Below are 13,758 nucleotides of genomic sequence, written 5' to 3'. Positions count from 1 at the left end.
TAGGGGTTCTACTCGACACTCCTCACCGCGGATTCACCTGATCAGGTAAAGAGAACAGAACAGATTGATGTATTATATCGGATCTATCCAGCATATGCTTCGGTATGTCTTGCGTAGATGAGAATTTTGACAATATGTTTACAAGATGTGGCTACAGAAAACAAAACCGCACGTGATTCTGTTGGCTTCGAAGAGTTGAGTTGGTGTTTTAAGTCCACTTTATGCACAGTAAGGCTAATCGGGTCCGGACATACAGTTTAAAGTGGGATTCGAACCACTGTGCTTCCACCGGGTATTGAACCCGGTACCCCTTAATTACAAGGCTACGACGCTACTACTACGCCATCGGGGAGGCACTGTTGGCTTCGAAGAGTCAGAAGAACTATAGTGTTTATATGAATTTATTGAAACACGTTGAGTTTCCTGCAATTTTATATCTCGTACATGGTTTATTCAGTTATTTAGGTTGTCTGCCTTTAAGTGGGTATAGGTGTATATATATTACAACTAAAAATATATCATGACTACCCAACAATTTGTAAAAACGTTGACAATTTTCATTACGGTTTCTTGTTCAGGTAAATTCATTGCGATTTGGCAACACTGGCGGGTGGAAAATCCGTTCGCTCCAGCAACCAAACTGGCGGTGCTCGGTCTGGGAAAACAAGCAGGGCCATGCTTCGAGATGGCCTTTTGCCAGGATGGCCGCCTCAATATGAGGGACGCTGACTGGGATTTCCTTTTATCACCAAGAACAACAAAAGACGCGGTTTGCCCCCAAGCCGCTCTTCTTTTGCGTTGTTTGTTATTTTCCTTGTCGAGGAGGAGAAAGGCGAACGGGAAATGAACTAAGGATAACGTGACTCGATAATACAATGGGTAGCGCTCTGCGAAAACCAGTCTCCTCAAAAGGGGGATTAATAGTATTGGGCTGGGCCTCCATAGGCGAAATTTGAAGAAGGGCTTCGGGTGTCAGCCGGGTCTTCTCAGAGATTTGCCGATGTTTTATGGGATTTCGTTGCTCTGCTTTGTTTTATTGACGTATGTAAGTTCTAAAGGTATTATCATTACTTAGCTGTTGTTTATAACTCAAGTTGTAGAACTCTTACTCCAAATCAAGGGATTCATGGGAATTTTATTTTTTGGGGGGATAAAATTTTATACAAATTCTAAATAACTTCACACACAAATGGGGGTCGTTTCGTTTGATTGACTTGTTATTGATTTTAAGTTATGGTTATTATATACAGTTCCTTCTACCTACCTGTGGGTGACCGTGGCGGTGGGGTTAAAAAAGAAACGCCACCCACTTCTTTAGAATCGGTTTGGAAAGAGAAGGGGGGGGTGCTATTCGCATTAATGCAAGATTAGTCAACCAGACAAACTGTGAAGAATAAGGTTCAGTACACTAACAATGACAGTGAGCCTGACCAGTTTTGTATGTTTTATGTTAGCAAACATGAAAGTGACACTAAAGTACCAAAAGTAAACAATATTGCTTAAACTTTATGTCCGTATTATATTGTTCCACAAATTTTGTCTGGCCAAAATAACTTTACTAAATAATTTGGCATAAAGGAAGGGGGGGTCGGGAGGAATGTTCTACCATTTGGGAGGGAGTACGTCATAGGCCTTGGGGGAAATTGGCACCCCTGTTCCAAATGTACTGTTTGTATTTGACTTTTGGTTACTTTATGTTAACTTTGTACAGTGTAAATGCACACAGATCAAGGGACTTGCCGATGACATAGTGGTAACGTCGTCGCTATGTAATCAAGGGGTACCGGGTTCGATACCCAGTGGAGGCAAATGGTACAGTGGTCCGGGTCGCACTTTAAACTGTAGGTCCAGTCCCGATTAGCCTATCTGTGCATAAAGTGGACCTAATATGAAACAACAATTATTTTACTTTGAGTTTTTGCCACGATTGGCTAATTCCGAAAATGAGGATGGCTGGTGGAAAGAAGAAACGGACGAAAGGACGATCACAAACACGCAAGGACAGAACACAACCCGAGCCCCACAGAGGATTATGCTGGTCGTGAGTTCAAACGCCAGAGCTTGGCTAGCCCGGGGTGTACTAGTAAAAGAGAGGTTGACATTTGGGTGTCCCTTAAACCCCACACACTGGTTCGAATCCCGCTTTAAACTGTAGATTGCGTCACCGATATGTTCATCTAATTTTGGCACACAGTCGAACAATTAAAAAATTAGAATGTGCATTCCATACACGGGATTAGAACTCACGACTCTTGACTTCGCTACGCATAATGAGACAGCAAAGTGTGTGACAAATTGACAGGAAAGAATAAACAAACGCAAATATTTGAAATGTTTTGCTGTAAAACGTGGTAAGTGACATTATGCTCATTTTTGAGTTTCAAAGAAAAATATGCCATCCTTCAATTTTCGAGTGAAATTGTCATGTCATTCAATTTGCATTGGACTCAACGAAGCCTTCTAAAATTGGTAAGCACAACACGAAAAACAATTTATCTACAGTATAGCTTCTAATAACCTTTTTCCTTAATGAACTCAGAAATAACCAAAATGTCACTTAACATGTTTTCCACCAGAGCCCTGCATTTGATCTCCAACCCACACGTCAGTGGCATCAGAATCGGATAAGAACACTTTTCAACTTTCTGTTTCAAAACAGTGAAACATCTGATTAATTTCACACTAGTTTCAGTTATTTAAATAAAGTGCACTAGATTATCCATATTGCTATTAGTTTGGAGTTTTGGTAAAGAAAACGTACATCAAAAAGAAAATGTTTCGTGCGACCAACAGATTTTTCCCACCAAATCTCGTCCTCATCATTTATGGAACATGGATATTACCCGCCTCTACCTTTTGGGTATAATTGTGCTAGATCATCTGAAATCCCATTGCAATTCTCTCAACCCCGTATTTGCCAAGCGGTATGCATGGTTAGTTTTATCTCTGATTTTGCAATTATCTGGAAATAGCTGGAATTGATGTTGCAGATCTGCCAATTAAAACCCAGGACGGAAATCATTACATTGGCTAATATCAACATTCTTGCGGGAATTCATTGAGGTGCACCTGCATTGTTTCTGTGTTAATAGAACTGGGATACGATGTCTCGGTGAACACAAAAATCATTACAATTGATCACTCGGCAAACATTTATTAAAGATGCAACAATTTTCGGGGGCATGAAATTTAAACACAAGACCGAAAGACAAATACCATCAGAAGTTTCTCCCTTCCAACTTCCTTAGAAAATGAAAGCTAATGCAGTTATATCCAAGTGATCTCGGTTCGGAAATACTGTTTAAAAAGTCCTCCTACTAAGAAAGTTTCACAAGAACTGCAATTCGTAAAGGTAAACAAGTTGCAAAGATGGTAGTGTAAATAGCATTAGCCTCATAAAATACACAGATATGTATTTTTCAATTGTTCGATAGTATGTGAGTGCGTCTTTCACGTCGAAAAGGCAACTCTGACGTGCCGTACAATAATGGATACAGTAAAATTATGTGCATGTAAAAATATATAGCGAATATTGCGTCACTAAATTATACATCGTCATCAATTTACCTCGTCGTTGCGATTAATATAGGTACTAAATAAAATAACTAAACGTCTGCCACACCACATATCTTCTGTCGTGCACAAGAGTTTTTGACGCACAAACACACAATTATGGCAATTAAGTGACACCATCAGACACACAAGCAGGTGGAAACTAACATTTCCTACCTTACCTTTTAATCCTGTATAGAATTATGGAGAAGTGAATGAAATTGGGCACAAAACGAACTTGTAGGAAAAAAACGATTTTTTGCATACTTATTCACAGGTAATGTAGATTTGTTGTACTGTGGAAAACGCATGGTTTGGAAAAGGAGGTAAATAGACAATGTAAAGTTGACTGATTAAATATTTACAAACAAGTCTAATGAACGAAAATTTAATAATACGCAATTATTTATAATTATATACTTGAAACTAAAATGCAACTTCCCAGTAATGATTGTAAACTAAACAGAAAACTGAAAATAGATTAATTTAAGATTATAATGAACAATCAAAAGGAATAACTGTACTCAATTATTGTTGAATTGATGTGGCACTTGATTATTTACAGAAGTAAGCATAGCACTGAAGAAAGTTGATAAAAAAAGCACTTTGTTGTAACTTTTGTATTGCAAAATTATAAGGGAAAGATTATACAGACGGTATAGGCGACTTCAGGTTATGTCCATTTCGACAAATGTTTACTTGTCATATAACAATGAAGTACTTATCTTAGACGAGATTAGAAGACAACAGTTCAATTTTACGGTTTGGGCAGAAATACTGCTGTGGATACCGGGTTCCTTCATTTAAAAAAAAAAATCCTCGTATAGAGATAGATCACTCATAAACAATAGAACAGCGTCAAGTGGGGCTGTACTGGAACTGCAGCCAACGGTTTTTGGTGGTTTTTCTGACTGACACATAATGATTTATAACGGCGTGACGCGGCATATCCTGCTGTCAAACCACGAAAACAACGCGAAGGTGAATAATGCACGTAGGCATTACATGCATCGCTAGACTTTTTAATCAACCCTCGGCAGCGGCTACTGCAGGGACGCGTGTACGAGAAGGATCGGAACAAATTGTTCCCATCATGCTCAGCTATACCGGATAATAAATGTCGGTATTCTCGCCCTATCGATAGAGGACAGAGGCGGTCTGTTAAGCTGCATAATCCGTTTGTGGATAACGTTTTCAGTATGGCTTTCTGTTTCTACCTTTTGTCACCCAGACCTTATTTAAAAGTATCAAATTTTGGATATTGGTGACAACAGTAATAATAGTCTTAAGTATCTTGAGCACGCCACTGTCCATACATGTTTGTGCTTGTGAATGCATATTATTTCCATTCATTCTCATCTTCGCGATTAACCAACAATGGCAGATAAGTAAGGTAAAATATAACAAAACAAATCAATCGATTAATTTCCTACCTCTGTAGATTACTGTCGATGATGATAATGAAACATCAGTTGCGGCAAATTAATAAAAATTTCATTTTAGCTTTTATGGAGTAATTTTGCCAATGCCGTCAGTCAGTATTTTTTAACGTAATCCCCCTTACCACGTATCTAGCGTGACGGTGGAGACATCTATCTCCAGCGATAAGCAAATGCCTGAGACGGTCTTAAATAATACATTAGGTCTAGGTTTATAATCCTGGTAAGGGTTCACACAATTAAATCCAAGGACAGCAACTTTCATGTTCGTGCACGTTCTGATAAGTGATCCAGTGTATAAAGTGAAGTAAACTTTAGAATAATAAAAATAAAATCCACTTGAAGCGTCTTCAAAATACTATTTACCGAAGGTAAGATAATTCTACGACATTCAAAACTAAGTAAGTAACTATGCTTAATCACGAAATGTGTGTTGATTCTTGAGCTGAATCTTGCATCTTTTTTGAATAAGTCGCCAAGAATGATGTCACTCACGTAGAAGAATCAGAAGCTTAATTCGAAAAAAGAAAGAAAAATAAGAAATTTCATGATCCAATCCAATAAGCAATCACTGTTTTACAGATGTTTGCAACACTTTCGTGAGTGAGCTTGGTGGTTTTATAAATTTTGCATTCGTTACCTAAAATAACCTAGAATGTATGAATAAAATTATACATTAGAAAATTTCTCAATGAGCACAACAATAGGACAATGCATAGAATGAAACTGGAGAAAGATAGACACATTGTAGACAAAACACGTTCATAAACATAATATCTTTAGTTGCAATCATAAAACTTGCACGCGAACAACGTGTCAAGTTACATTTTGAAAAATTGTTTGTAATTATGTAAGTAATCGAAAATATGGCTTGTTTATGTGCATGCCAGGGCTACCGCTGACCAGAATCAAGGTGTTATGAATCACCCTCGTCGGTCACCATCTGCTACTACCCGCAATGAAACACAGCAGGGTATCGGATAATGCATTATCACAAGCGTGAAATTATTGGGTGTTCGTTAACTTATTACAATAGATATGAAGTGTGTAAAAATTAATGCCATGTTAGTGGGCGGGGTAAATGATATGGAGTTCAGCATATGTTCACAAATTCAGTTTGTCTTATCGTCGTACATTTGCATATCAAGTTCCGACAGTCTGTTATTGTTTAGTGTAGACTCTTTCTTTAATTGACATGTACTAGTACTACTACTACTGTTTATTACTAGTTGCATTTCAAACTATAGACCTAGGTAGACGATACGTAGTATTCAAGGTTGAAACAAACACGGGCTATATACACATCCGAGTACGTTATAAGATAAATAAGTCCATCTGGAATATTATCATTGATTTCTTAACGTCCCTTTCTGACTGTCTTCCCTCAAATTTCAATGCTGTGTAATAGGAAAGGAAATAAAATTTTGCAGAACTGTTTACTGGATTCATGTGCAAACAAGGGTAATTAATAAAAAAAATCGACATATTTGGATAAATTCTTGAATTATGTACAGGGTGAAACGAAAAAACTACATAATGATATCACTGGATTGTTTATTTCAGAGTTGGACGGTTGTAAGTTACTCAAAAGAGTAACGAGTTACAGTTATCGTTACTTTGCTTCCAAAAGTAACTATTACTGTTAACACAAGTAGCATAACTATTTGTACTACATGTATTCGCAGCGTCACTTTACACGCACAAGTTTAAAACAACACAAAAAGCATGTTTCCTTATGTCAAATTCTTCGGTTCCGAATTTATCAAGATAACGCAGTAAAGCAGCGCAAATAACGAAGTGCTGTTACAGTTACTCATGGAATTTTTTAACGCGTTACTGACGCAAGTACCGAAGAAGTAACGGTTACTTGCGATACGTTACTTCCCAACTCCGATTTATTTCATACTATATCGGAAGAGAAGGGAGATATAGCTACAGGCTAGTCAGGGCCGGATAAACCTATGGGCAACTGGGGCAATTGCCCCGGGGCCCCCACCAAAAGGAAGCTGTGAAGGCCCTCTACCAAAAAATATTTTAACCAGCTGGCTATGCTTGTGAAAAATTACATAAGAAGTTGTATTTTAAAAATAAAAAAAACTTCAATATTGTCGTACGTCAATCTTCGGGTTCCAATAGCAGCACAGCTCTCAGTCGATCTGTTTGTAGATATCTTACGCTCAGTGCACTTGGATTGATTGGATTGATTTGGCTGTGGTGTGGAATAAGGCACACTTATTCCAACAATCAATTCTCAGATACAATTAAGATAATAAATAATCCTCCGAAGTACATAACTTTCTTTCGTTAATGACATCGTGTTAGAACTATGAGTTCTAAGCAGTAGCAACGTCAAACATCAGGAAGACATCCCAATGGAACTGTCTATGTATAATATTGTATGTAAGGACCCATTCCGCAGTACATTTCCCAATGTTGAAATTCTCTTTTAGAATGTATTTGGTCTTAATGGTAACAAACTGCAGCGGAGAAAGATCTTTCTCAAAAATAAAATTAGTGAAAAACAGGCTTCGTACTGCCATGGGACAGGATCGCTTATCCAATCTTTGTTTATTAAGCATTGAACATGAACTTATTCGTGATTTGGACTTCGATGATATAGTAGATGAATTTTCGGCGAAAAAGGCAAGAAAAGTGTGTCTACTATAAGTGTTAAGGCTTTGGGAATTTTCTTGAAGAAAGTGTAGTTACTACAATTTCCACAATGAACCTGTCGGTAATTGTCCAGTAGATAGACCGTCCATATGTGGTGACATATTTACTCTCAATTGTAAATAATATCATTTATAATAAACTATGCACGTAAGTACAGTCTACTGCTCAGTTTTCTGTCTCCGTCTGAACCCCCTTAGTATTTACTATATATTGTAGTTACGGTGTTCACTCTTCATAATATACTGTAGACATCTAGACGCAGAATTTTACTGCTGCTATACAAGTTTCGTCTTGTAACTTTATTTTACTGCGCTATTCTCCCTGCAAACGTATCTGCGATATGTTCGATTGTCAGGTCTACGATTTCAACTGCTGCAAATAGGTGGTTAACATTGAGCTAATAAAGCTTCTAGTAAAAAAAAATAAAAAAATGGGGACCCCCACAAAACATTTTGCCCAGGGGCCTCCACAAACCTTGATACGACCCTGAGGTTAGTCCTCAAACAGTAAAAAACTTATCTTCGCTGCAACTGTACAAAGCTGTTCCCTCGCTAGTTCCCTTCATGTTTTTATAAAATCCACAGATTCTTACCATGTCAGTGAGAACAATGTGAAAGAAAAAAGCCAATAACAGCAATTGTTATAGCAAACCGCTGTCTACCATCGCACATTCTACAATGAAAAGTATTGACTGTAAAAGAATCCAACACCTTTCACATTGTAGTTCTAAAAAATGTACTGTGCCTCTTGGATAACAAAGAACGAGAGCGAGGCACACAAACTGATATTTTTTTTGTACATTCGAATCCTGGCAGACAGAGCTTTCCGCTTTAAAATGTGGATGAAATGTTGTAATGGAAACAAATCAAGAGGAACGAAGCAGACAATCCACACAGGGACACAAAAGAGCGCGTTTTGTTTTAGAGGAAGCTTTGCCTTTTTTTGTACTTTCATCAATATTTGGAGAATGAAGATTGACGCAGCAGTCATCATTTGCTTTCTATCTCCAGCACGCCCGTGTACACACGGCGTAGTCTGGGAGCAGAGCCTCACACAAGCAATTTGCTCAATCATATTTCTATCTCACTTCTGGTATTTTTTTATATTCCTGGAATTCGGCCCAGAAAAAAATCGTGTATTTTTCATTTTTGTGGGGGTATAAAGAATATTGAGAATATGTGTAGATTGTTTCTGATGCGCTCAAAGGTAAATTTTTAATGCATGTTCACAACTCAGTCCAAACGGGACAATTAAAAATAAGACGAAAAAATGCAAAGGATCTTTTTCAGTGTGTGCCCAGATAAAAAAAACCACACACACACAAGTACATATAAGGTAATACTGACTTAAATTCAGAAATTTTGCCGCTTTCATTTCTATAGGTACATTGTGCCGGTCGACCGTTGAAATTATACTCGTAAAAGTAAGTTTATTGTTAAATGTGGCCGTGAAAAATACGGCAATACTTATTATTGATTGAAATTAATCTTGGATGATAGCACTATGGCCATTTGCACCCCCGTCATACAGGGGACAAGCCCCTTATCAATAACTATATCACGGATAGGTCTTAAATAAAACAAACCTTTTCAATCAAAGCCAATTATATGGAGATAAATTCCTTACTTCCACACTAAAATTTCAATACTTATGCTAAAAACTGAGTCTGTAAATGGGCGCTTTGTCTGCAGTAGCGCAGTCGTGTCAGGGCGAAGGGCAAGTATTTGTTTGTTTCTTTTAAATTTAATCAGGACTTACAAATTGACAGGTAATATTAAATATTTAAAATTTGCTTTAATCGTGCGTATCTAAACAAAACCTAACGTAGCACATTGAGTTCTTGTTGTAAAGCAACATGATAATTGAATTATTGGGAGACAATTGAGACGAAATTATCCCATTGCACGGTGGAGGCACATAGTGGTTCGGATCCCACTTTAAACTGTAGGTTGAGTCCCGATTAGGCCTTAGTGTGCATAAAGTGGACTTAAAACATCAAAACAATGAATCAAAAAAATATATCACTGGCTTCGGCTTGTAGATACGTAATCAGAAGACCTCGCATTTTAGGTTTTCAACCTATTTTTTCCTTTACAGGTATGTAAGAAATAATAAGTTACGTCAGCGTTTCGTTAAAAAACGCAACAACTGATGAAGTTTTATAGTGCATAAAAAAACCTATTTTTCTTGTTAGAACCCTTTTAGGTTTATGCACCTAAATGAAGCCTTTTTTTAGGTTTTTATACATTTTTAAAGGTTTTACATGATTTTTACGTCACACAGAGGCATTTGCTTTGTTTGGTCACGAAAAAAATTCAATGACGAATGTGTTTGGAACGTACTATCTGTCGATTTCCCTTCCTCCAAGTCCATGGTGATTTTTCAAAGATCTAAACATAGCAAAATGTCTGGTGCCACTGGTACCTGTACAATCCAAAGTGGTCTGATCTGCGTGATCTTCATCACTTTCGCGTCACAAAATTGCAGAGTTTGACTGTGGATAACATGAAAAACGACTGTTGCCTAACTATACGGCGAAGAGTGGATTTTAATAGCAAATTTCCAATGGTAAGTTCTGCCTTCGCCGTAGGGTTAGGCAACACACATAACGTTATGCAAGATAGTGCGTATTTCAGGATATAGGTGGAATATACTTAATCAGCATTTTTCAGGAATTTTGAGCTATTTTAAGTTATTTTGAACCTACTTCAGAATTTTTAGAGCCTAACTTAAGATTTTTAGGACCTATTTTAGGATTTTTAGAATATATTTTAGGAACCTAAAGGCACACTTATTAGAACCAAATAATCCGAGGTCTAGTAATCAGCCTGGACATATACGTTAACTGTGTAGTCACCAGTTATATATGAATAATAATAATAACAAACAATGTTAACAATTATGAAACCATGTAGTGAAGTTTAACGTATTTACTGCAAGCTTTGTGATGCATTATGTAAAGAATCCCGGTACTATTTACTTTACGACTACACCACTGACTACTCTGTACATATACATAGGTAAAAAAAACAACAACAACACAGAGTCCTACTTGTTTCGCATTCGATTACCATATCACTTTCTGTTTTCCTCTCCCTCTTTATTTGATACTTCTCCTTGTCGTTTCGTGTGCCTACAATTTAACAATTCATGCCAATTTTAAAAGTTGAACCTATTTATTGATTTGCTTTATTTTACCTTGCTTCTTGTGCCACTTTTGACTAATTTGCGAATATGGGGATGAGTGATGATATGATCAAATTGTGGTTAATCACAAACATCCATGCCCAGGCCAGGATACGAACCCAGGACCCCTGGCGATGTGCTAACCACTCCGCCACGGGGGCCGGCAAAAGTAAAGTACGAGATTTATCTGTACAATAGTTATAGTGATCTCTACGTGGCATAACTTTAAACTGCGTAAAGATGATTTAATAAGTATTTCAATATGTGGGCATTATTTAGAAACTCGAGAGCGCTACGGCACCATACTGATTAGAGGAATAAGCCCCTCCCTCCAGGGCAAAGTATACAACAAGTACATTGTTTTAGTTGCCAGAATTTCATTTAGTTATTAAAAACAGCAGTGGCAATTTGGAATTGATGCAGTTTCTGAAACGCCCTAGGAAGACATCAATATCTACAAACCTGGCGAGATCCAATCCCTTGCATTATGACAATAGTTATGACGCTTTTTCTGCCACTTTTAGGTACTTGCGACTATGAGGGTCAATGGTAATTAGATTAAACACTTACACTCACGACGGGACTCGAACCCACAGCCTACGATATCAACCGCTCGGTCACCGAAGAGACAGATCTATTGCTTTGTTGTGATGTTTTATGAAAAATTTTCTGTTGCCGCATGACAACGTTTCCCCGACACTTTTGTTTAAAATTGGGGGTAACAAACAGAAATATCCCCGAGACTCAATCCTACAACCCCTAGCTTAGCTCGACATTACCCAGTACTCTAAGTTTAGCCACCGATGACCCGGTCTTCAAAATAATATGCAATATTTGTACGGTAATAGCGATCAATCGATTCTCTAAATCAACAGACCTTTGCACGGACGCGAGGATGGAAAATCTATAATTTATGAATGTCCCTAAAAATGTTCATTTGTTGGCTATTGAGCCAGAGCACTCGTTTAAATAATCAAGTAACTTGCATTTGCAAAAGAGATCCCCTGCCGACATCGGTCGATACTCTATTGTTTACCAACCAACCCATGAGCTTGCACGTGGAAGTCTAACCATGGACCCCAACGCATGGTTCGCACTCGCGAGCAAAAGGGGACGACGACTCTTGGCGTGGGAAATAAGGGGACACGTTCGGAAGTTCTATTTAGGTCTAATGCAATTCAAATAGCACCATGCGCAACGATTCTGTGGGAGACAGGAGGGGGTATACGACACTTCCATATCCACAAACCGGGGTCCATTATTTAAATTACTCGCACGGACTTGGTTGAAAATTAAGGCAAGCGTGTTCGTATTGGTAGTTTTTCGTCAACTATATCCTTAATTATGTATTAACACGTTAAAGTACCACACAGGAGAAACTATTGTGCAATTTAAAGTTTAAAAACTACCTGTTATTCTATGTCGCACTGCTATTCCGCGACTGAGAATTAGAAATTATTTATTCATGGTCGAAGTTCAGCCTGTAGCCATTCTCGTGTTTAACCCAGTAGTGACCAATTGATGTAATATATGAAAATGAGCTTAAAAATGATACCAGGTATATACAAGCCTGTCACGTTAGTCAACATACTACTGAAGCCGATCAGCTGGTGTAAGCGTGTTGTCTCAAAACATAAATCGCTCGTTGTGGTACAATATTTGCGCGGATAGCCTAATCGAAACACGTCCCACAACGTAAAATGGGATCTGCTAGAATATCCCTCCCGGCATGAATTTAACCAAAAGGCACACTCTTTTTGTGTGTTATTTGTAAATTAATACTTTGTTAACGTACCGCGTTAGATACGGTAGTACAGTTTCAGTTCTCAAGAGTTTAACGAAATCTCTACAAAGTTGGAGGACTTACTACTACAACTTAAAGAAGACTTACAATGTAGAGTTTTCTTAGGAAATGAATACTTACAGTCTTGTAGAGGAAGATCCTTCAAAGACCCAGGAACGGACTAATCTAGAAGGTTAATCCACGGCTCACTTCGGAACAAACTGTCTCACGTCTGCTCAATATTCAACCAAAACAAAATTCAGAGACATAGTCACACAACGGGCATGGAACAGCCAACTTACAAAACTTGAGTTGGAGATTGTATCAGGCCTATATTTACACAAAATAACTTATCAATCTCTTCAACGGGCTTCTCTCGTGACTTAGATGCGTCTTGTTTTGAAAAACTTTCGCCGATTTCACATGGCGTGCGGTTGTTGTCACCACGCTTCGACGTTTTCTTCGCGAACGTATATTTCTACCACCACTCTTCTCCACACTTTATTTTTTTTTTCCTTTCAGAAAAACAAAAAAAACGCAGCCACAAACACAACTCGGGAAACAAAAGGTCGATGGATCCTGGTTGGCAATCACGAAAGCGACACGTCACCTGTGCGTGTTGCTGTCAGCACGACGACACGAAAAAGCGACGCGCGGAAGAGGATCTCGTTTTCCGAAACTCAACGCAGGGCTACACGAACGCAACTGGCTCCAGCAGAGCTAGATTCTCTCTGGGACGAGAAGGAGGGGAGGGTTTCGGCTGCGGAGGGAGGGGACGCTGCAAGAAGGGGAGGGAGGACTGGAGAAGGAAGGGGAGGGAGGTAAAACAGAAGAAGACAGAAAGAGTAGGAAGATACTTCATCCACGTTGCCACGTTTATTGCTTCCAAACAAACACGTTGCCGAAAATGCACTCTGGTTTTGTTGCGGCGCGAACAGTTTGGTTTCTGCATTTATTGCTCAGTTCCTGGGACGCTGCCGTAAATTGCGTGGTAATGTGCAAGAAGGCCCGTCATTGACCTTGTGTGGTTTTCAACTTGCAATTATCTTGCTCCAGAAACGAGTTATTAAAACACTTTCCCATAATATGTTAGTTCTACACTGCGGCTTGTCACTAATGTATCGC

At 38.4% G+C, this 13,758-nt stretch overlaps 1 protein-coding gene across 3 annotated transcripts in view; it reads right to left on the bottom strand.

Moving 5' to 3' along the window:
- The window catches only part of LOC145978400 (netrin receptor UNC5C-like), a 546,350-nt gene extending 533,021 nt beyond the window's left edge, over positions 1 to 13,329 (bottom strand). For all 3 annotated transcript variants that reach the window (XM_083111023.1, XM_083111028.1, XM_083111032.1), the window contains exon 1: positions 12,775 to 13,329. The gene's annotated coding sequence lies outside the window, so the exon portion shown is untranslated. The remainder of the gene's footprint in view (positions 1 to 12,774) is intronic.
- Between the last annotated feature and the right edge of the window lie 429 nt (positions 13,330 to 13,758).

Source organism: Lepisma saccharinum, chromosome 1 (assembly GCF_977018435.1).
Source record: "Lepisma saccharinum chromosome 1, izLepSacc3.1, whole genome shotgun sequence".
Lineage (NCBI taxonomy): Eukaryota > Metazoa > Arthropoda > Insecta > Zygentoma > Lepismatidae > Lepisma > Lepisma saccharinum.
This window is presented reverse-complemented; position numbering and strand designations above follow the sequence as displayed.